The sequence below is a fragment of the Lottia gigantea genome, assembly GCF_000327385.1.
Source record: "Lottia gigantea unplaced genomic scaffold LOTGIsca_7, whole genome shotgun sequence".
Taxonomy (NCBI): domain Eukaryota; kingdom Metazoa; phylum Mollusca; class Gastropoda; family Lottiidae; genus Lottia; species Lottia gigantea.
The window spans coordinates 3479739-3488633 of record NW_008710370.1 but is presented as its reverse complement, the minus strand read 5'-3'; positions in this window follow the sequence as shown (position 1 = coordinate 3488633).

The window sequence follows — 8895 nt, the reverse complement described above, 5'->3', positions numbered from 1 at the left end:
ATAGCATCAATTTTCACCATTCCAATTTTCAACCAGACTTCTTTGGCCTCTGCAATTCCACTAAAACTAAGTGTTTTTCTTGTGGATTTGCAGGCAATTTGACATAAAATGGGAATGGTGCAAATGGGAATGGTGCAAATTGATGCTATCACTGTCCTCAATACATGAAATCTCATTTACAACCCCTTTAAGAATTTGACAACAATTACTTATTTCTGTTACTGAATTCTATTTTATTTTTCTAATGAAAGGTGTAAAATTTGTTTTTCAAACAAGTTCATTTATGAAATTGAAATGAGCTAATATTTTTATTAGTAAATTTTTAGCTTAGTCTATGTAGATTCTAAATTAATTGATAACATAACATTGCGACTACTCCTACTAAAAGGTAATGTATAGTTGGTCAAATTACTTTTAAGCATTAAAACTTGATATTTCTAGTAACAGGAATGTGTCCCTGGGAAGATTTGTAGAAAGAATGGTTTTAAAAAAAATGGCAGTAACAGAGAAGAATTTTCAGTATCATTATGTAAAAATTTAAAATCATAAATATTTTGGAAATATATTGTATTCTGTGTCATGAAACAATAATCAATAAAAATACCAATGATAAATATTTTGAAAAGATTCCAAGGTTGAAGAAAATATGCGAAATTTTGTAATTTTAACAAAACAGAATACCTTTTTGTTTCTAACTCAGTGCAACCTGTGTTCATGTGAATTAAGCATTTGTATATGTTGTATATATTCATAAGTATGGACGGTCTAAAAAACATAAGCTTACATTCTTCAACTTATAGAATTTAATGTGTAAAATAATACTATTCTTTTAGGAGTTGAACAATCTAAACAAAAATTTCCTTACCCTTTACAGTTACATCCGGAGTAAATATACTGGCTAGGTAAGATCCTTGTGTAATATAGAAGTCTAATTTACTATCCAAGTTGACAATAAGCAGGGATAGCGGATTTTATTAAGCCACATACTACATCTCGCGCTTTATAGAAAATACAATTGATCTCACAATCAGCAATTTCCAGTCACGATCGATATAATCCTTTTTTCTCACCAATTTATTTCCGTTTCTTAACATACAAGATTTGACATCGTATATGACTGTAATTAGGTATTAGCGAGTATTATTGTTTACTTTTCATACATAGTAAATCAAAATTGGAGTAGAGCATTTACAATACAAAAATTGTGCTTCATCTGTTCTGATACAAACATATTTTGTCAATACCGATATGTAACATATTATGGTAGAAGTATCTGATGTAATGGAACGTTAATTCTAAAAATATCCTGCGATGTGTGATTTTATGAGTTTAAAAAGATATAACCATTCAAAATAAAAACCATGTTTATAAATAGTTTCTCTCATGACCGTCTATTGGTCAACCTCGAAAATAAAATCTATGTCATCCTCACACCATAGTCTTTATGTTTCTTGTTCCCGCTCCTACAGCTTCTAACAACAAACAATCAGTGTAAAGTAAGCAAGGACCACCATCCCTTACGGCATACTATATAGGCTATGATTCTCTGTGATCACAACCATTTCTTAAAGCATGCTGTGGAAATGATTCTTCATCCTGAACATAATCTGCATTCTCTTCTCTCTTCAGAAATATTTTCAATGTAAGATTCATTTGAGTCATCTGTTACTTCTACTGATTTTCTCGTATGGGAATAATTTAAGCCAACGCACTGTTGACAATGTTACTTTCCATTTCCCGGTGAAAAGGCCATACATTGCATCCGTTTTAACTTTATTGCTTCGCAATGGGTCGCGTATAATTATCTCCGAGGACCGAAGTCAGAAATACTCTACGGTTTTAAGTAATGTGTGGGGACGATAAATAGACGTCGTTTTGAGAATTCGCGAGTAAAATACCGAGCTTCTTGCACCAAATAAGCATTCGATTATACTTTTGCATAAACCAACAAGTGGTTGCCTATCTAGATAAGCCCACTCACCTCATAAATTTTGAGTGTATCAAGGTCTGTGTCAAATGGTACTAAAATTCTAACGTCTAAAATATTATTGATACAAATTTCAAAATATTCTGACATAAACTGTCACCTCTATCGCGCTCACGTGCCAAATTAACATAATTTCAGTGCACCAAGGGTTAATCAGTTTTTGTCGAATCGTACCCAAATTCAAAATTGTCCAGGTATCTTAAATATAAAACTTCACACCAAATTTTAATTAAAAAAATTGGATAATAACTGTGGCTTCTATCGCGTTCACAAGCCACATTCAACATACTTTCGGTGTAACAAGGTTTGAAACTCCGATACCCACATTGTCAAGATCTCGTCGATTACAAATCGGAAAAAAACATGCTCTCTAGCGTGTTCTCAATCTAGTTAGGGGAACGGATGTAGGCGTATCAAAACGGTTGGTTACTCTGTCCGCTCATTGATATAGCCTTGCATAAGTTAATCATTTGTCCTCTTACTCACGATGTCAATTATTCTACTCACCAGCACATCATTTATCATATTTGGTTTTCCGTGAAAAGGTTTATGGCTGTCTATGCCTTCTTCAGACTTTAATTATTTAAGACAGCTGGAACGATGTCTGCATGTATATAATATGAAAGCTCCATGGTTGCATCTTATACCACCTATTTTCATCTGTTGGGTACACACAACGAAATACCACCTTCATGGTCCACATTCCCATTTGAAAAAAAAAATATTGTTAAGTATTGATTTTAACTTTTATTTAACATTGTAATCTCTGGAACTAGCTTCGTGAATTCCAGACGTTTTTTTTTTTGTTTTGTCAAGATAAACACCCCCAATGAGATAGGAGGTGGGGCGGTAATAGAAAGTTATGTGAATTTACTGCTGGAACTTAGAAGAAAATCTGAAGGATAGATTTATTCGTCGAAGAAATCAGAATTCTTCTAGTCAACAAAATAATATGCCTATGCCTAGACAACGAAGGAGAAGTAAATCAAATCATCGGCAACTAATAAGATATGTAGACAGTTGAGAAAATATTAATGACACATCTGATGATAATGTCAACGGAAATGACAACCACGAAAACTGTGAATTTGCTCATACGATTTATAGAGTGAATATGTTTAGAACCTGTAAGCCAATCAATATTCACATGATTTTATCTGGTGTTTTACTTACTATGCAACTTGACACTCGTAAAATCACCATTTAAACAATTGTTTACTATTTATGGTTTTATCAGGAATGGTGAGCACTTGAAGCAAGTGCCGTTGGATTTTTTTCTAATGTCGAGGAAGAGGGGTCGAGATTATGCTAAGGTAAGGTGACATATTATAAATAATATTATATACTATAAACTACAAATAAAATAAATAAATAAATACTAATAATATAACTTTAAAAAATATATTTAACACATATCGTTTCATTCATTTCAGGTGTTCGAAGCCGTGAAAGATTGTTTGGACGGAATTAATATCAGGGGTGCCGTCAGTGATTTTGAGGCCGGGATTTGGAAAGGTTTCCTCACAGCATTTCCCGATATTCAGATCAGGGGCTGTGAGTTTCACTGGGCTCAGGCAGTCTTCCGTAAAATTCTGGAATTAGGATTGGAAACTGCATACCATCAACGCGACGCTCTCTACAAATTAGCAAAGAAAGTGCTCGCACTACCATACCTTCCCAGTGAGCATATACGTCCCGCTTTTAACAGATTACGAGATCAGTACCTTCTTTGACTACCTCGATGCCACGTGGATGACGAGCTCGTTTTGGGAAATTGCCGATTGGTGCGTGTACGGGTACTCTATCAGAACAAACAATGATGTCGAGGGGTGGCACACACGTCTTAACCAACGTGCCAAGAGAGGTTCTCTACAGTTGTATATGCTCATCCCCTTGTACAAAGAATCTGTAATGGTAAAGGTCACGGCCCGTCTAATATCTAAAGTGAAACGATTTCAAACACGTACCCGCACACAGCAAGCGAGCATATTTTCAATTTGGGCCACATATGACAGTGGGGATATGTCAATCAATTCCTTATTAAATGAAATTGGACGTGTAGTGGCACATCAGGAGCGTAGGAATGTGGTGTTGGGTTGTATGTATTGTTATTGCTTGTTACTGAATAAATTATTGTCTCCCTTTAAGAGAACTCTTTTTTTTTTTAATATGACAAAATCTGTCACCGAGTTAACCAACAAAAATTTGTCGCCGAGTGATATTTTGTCACCGAGTTAACCAACACAAATTTGTCGCCGAGTTGACATGTCACCGAGTTGACCAAATACCAATTGTAGAATATTAATGATAACCAATGTGATGTTAATACATTAACTTCAGATCTCTGTTAATTTTTTTAAAAGCAGCCGAGAACACAAGGTTACATAAAGAGGTAACTGTTTAAACCAAACGTCGTGAAAACAAACAGATTTGGTTCAATAAAGACTGCATTTTTGCACGACGTTCGTATCTAAACAGAAAAAGAACGCTAAAAAATAATCAAGAAGCCAAAGATGAAACAAAACAAATATCAAAGAAACTTAAGACCCTTTTAAGAAAAACGAAACGAAAATACTTTAAGAAATTGAACCTAGATCTGAAGAAATTGAAAATTCATGAACCTAAGGAATACTGGAGTATTCTTAAAGTGCTTCTAAGACGAAACCTATAGAATCTAATCTCTCGGTGACTATTGGGTGAGGTACACTCTAATACAAAAATCAAAGCATTAGACCCGCGATCGATTGGCCATTCAATTAACGAAGATCTAAACAAAAACTTCTCATATGACGAAATTAAGCGTGCAATTTCTAAATTGAAAAATAATAAAGCGTGTGGTATTGATTGCATAATAAACGAATATATTAAAAATAGCCCAAATCAGATCACTGATATATTAGTAACACTATTTAACGTTATCTTAAAGACAGGTAAAGCGCCAAGTGACTGGTGTATAGATAGGTACCATAAAGCCCCTGTACAAAAATAAAGGTAGTGTTCACCATGCCGATAATATAGAGGAATCACCCTCCTTAGTTGTCTTGGGAATACTTTCAATTCTTGTATTAATTTCCGCTTAACATCGTATGTAGAATCATGTGGGCTTCTAGAACCAAACCAAGCTGGTTTCCGAGGTGGATTTTCGACTACTGATCATAGTTTTACTCTGCATTCCCTAATTGAACTTTATCTGAATGATAATAAACGCATATACATATAATTATAATTATAATTATACATATATATATAATTTTAGATTACAAAAAATGTTTTGATCTTTTAGACCGTGCAGCGGTGTTGAATAAGCTGATATCTTATGGAATTAATGGTAATATTATTAATGTCGTTTACAATAGATACCTTCAATATATATGTCAAACATAAAAATGTAGTATCAAACTTTTTCAGTTGTCAGGCTGGTGTACGCCAAGGTGAAAATCTATCACCGCTCCTTTTTGCAATATTTCTAAACGATTTTGAACATTTCATTGGCAAACATTACAAGGGTTTGGATTTCCTTGCATCAGAAATCAAATCATATCTTAGTGATGAAGATGTAGAAATATTTTTAAGATTATATCCGCTTCTATATGTCGACGACACAATTATCTGGGTTGAAAGTGAAAAAGACCTACAAGTAGCTTTAAACGATGTTTCGGAATATTGCAAACAATGGAACCTGCATATAAATGCATCAAAATAAAAAATAGTAATATTTTCACGTGGTAAAGTTCGATCATTCCCTGAATTCAAAATAGGTGATGAAAACGTAGAAGTAGTACCCGAGTACAATTATCTAGGCGTAGTATTTAATTACAACGGTTTATTCAACAAACAGATAAACAAACAGGTTGTTTATGCAAAGAGAGCACTTTATGCTTTAAATGTCAAATCCCAAAAACTAATCTTACCTATCGACACGCGATTAGAACTCTTCGAAGAAATAATTACACCAATTTTAACTTATGGAAGTGAAATCTGGGGGTACTGTGATTCAAACCAAACTGAAAAATTTTATAGAAGTTTCCTTAGGATTTTATTGTCAATAAATACTAGAACTGCTAACTGTATGCTATATGATGAAACTGGAACTTATCCATTCCAGATTACAATTGATGCCATTATGGTCATGTTTTGTGTCAGATTAACTCAAGGAATGTCAAGTAAAATATCATATACTATTTTAGCTCTTATTTGGTAAATTGTATAATAATCAAATTTTTAAATCTAAGTGGCTCTGTAAAATCAAATCAATATTGGATAATTGTGGTTTATCCTTTGCATAACCTTAACAACGTCAACCCTAAGTGGATAAAAATTGAGCTTAAACGTCGTTTATGTAATATTTACAACAAAACGGGCCATTGAAATCTTCTCTAATAGTTTGTTTGAATTATAGATTGATGAAATCTTATCACAATTTTGAATCTTATTTAACTAAACTTTCCTTTAAAGAGCGATCTATTATGTGCAGATTTAGGTGTGGGTCAAATTGCCTTCCATACACAAGGAATAGATTCACACAGGATTCAAATATGATCGGTACATTATGTGTATCATTATGTACTGATTTGTCAGACTTTGAATAATGAACGTAAATTGTACATCAAACCTTATTATTATACTAAACCAAATACTGATAAATTTAACCCATTATACTCCTGTATTACCAGGAGACAACTTTCAAACTTGGTAAAATTTATACAATTGATAATTAGTAATTTTTGATCATTTTCATTTGTTTATGTTATTATTAATGATTGTAATTGTTAACATGTACTGTCGCCATCTAATTGATAATTTTTAAACATGTTTGTATTTCTCATTTACCTCTTAAAGAGATCGTATAAGAGAATAAACTATCTATCTCAATATATAAATTACTTTCACCTACATTTACCAAAGAACTGCTTTTCATTTAAAAATATGAACGTATATATATAGATATATATATATTACACTACGCTATCTTTTATATCCTTTCATTTCCAGATTCCTACTGGTAAGGTGTTTCACCTCACCCTTTAGTTGCTAGTTTAGTTTAAAATCCCGTTATAGGGTAGGTTTATTTACATTATTTACATTTGATTAAGCTTACTATTGCATAGTTTAGTTTAATTTTCATATTCTTCATATGATTATTGTTTAGTGGTGCATATTGTATTTGGTATTTTAGTTAAGAGTAGGTAATTATTCTATTTTAATTGTACATGTTTATTATAATTGTACTTTCAGGGTTTTTGATATAAACATATTGAACCCTTCGGTGTGATCCTTTCTACCCGATAACCCCCCTTTTACAACAATATGATATTTAGTAGGCGATTGCATACAGTAAAATAACTTGTAACGTGACACGCATTCCTCACTGACGTGGGTGTTCTAATGTAAGCCGCCATTTGTATTTCATGTATGTCATGCTACCAAATAAATGTCCATACACTCTGTGTCCACAACTTTGTGACAACACTCTATTCACATAACTCCGTGGCGATTATTACTTCAGTTGTACTTGGAATATCTTCTTGGGGAGCGCTCATCGTCAGTTGCTCGACTCTGTTGTGGGCAAATCTACGTTCGCTATTATCCAACTGTGGGCTATTGCCAAATAATGGTAGAGTGAAATAGCTCTCCCAGGTTGCTCTATGCGATGGGTAGGGGCTTTCCTCAAAATAAGATTCTAGCAATATATATCTTTAATAACAATCAATCCGTATGCATTATGAATCAATGAATCTGCCAATTAATACTTATATCGCTCCGAAGAGAGTCTTTGTTACATCCAAAGGTCCTATTCCAACGGCTGCTAATAACGAACTCTCAAATAAGGCGTGCATCGCCGTACATAAAGGGTCTAGCTCACATGACATGTTCCTAGCGCCACCTATCGTAAGAATAGGGCAAACATAACCAGAAAATCGCGACTATAGGAAACTTATACCAAACCTGAAAAAATGCATGAAAGGGAAAATGACACTCATCCTACTTATTGCATCCTACATCTTTTCCAAAAGGAAAACACTAATAAAAAGAAAAACCCTAACGTATCATGACAATGACATATTATAAGATAGTTTACCAGACAAGGTCATGTACGCCCACTGGCAGCTTTAGTTTTAAATAAAAATATTTGGCTGTGAAGTAACAATTACCAATATGATATATTCAACCTTCAGACATACACTTCTTTTGGCTGTCTTGAGGCGATACTGAATAATCAAAATTTGTCAGGAAATGAGCCTTCTAGAGCGTTTACAGACCTAAACTTGTTTTAAGAAAAAGGGCAATAACTCATACTAAATATTTTTCGATTTTTCTGATTTTCGATAAGGTTCATCTTTGGGTGATTACATACGCTCACACCAAGTTCTGTCAAAATCTGTCAAGAATTGTGTCTTCTACATGTTAAAGATTGAACGCATTTTCATAACCAAGGACAATAGCTCATACTAAATATTTTTCGATTTTCTGATAGGGTTCATCCTTGGGTGATTACGAACACTCACACCAAATTTTGTCAAAATCCATCGAGAATTGTATGTTCAAGAGCGTTTACGTGCTAAAAATTGAACAAGGGCAATAACTCATACTAAATATTTTTCGATTCTTCTGATTTTCAATAGGGTTCATCCTTGGGTGATTACGAACACTCACACCAAGTTTCGTCAAAATCCATCGAAAATATTGCCTTCTAGGGTGTATACGAACACTTACACCGATCGAGTTTCGTCAAGAATTGCGTCTTATAGAGTGTTTACGAGTAATTGTTGACGGACCGACGGACAGATTAAGTGACGGCAATATACGCCCCTCATTTCATGTGGGCGTATAAAAATGCAATATTAAACATGAAATATGCAGACTTACGATGCGTAGACGATGGTAACGAATAACCAGGCACGGAATGA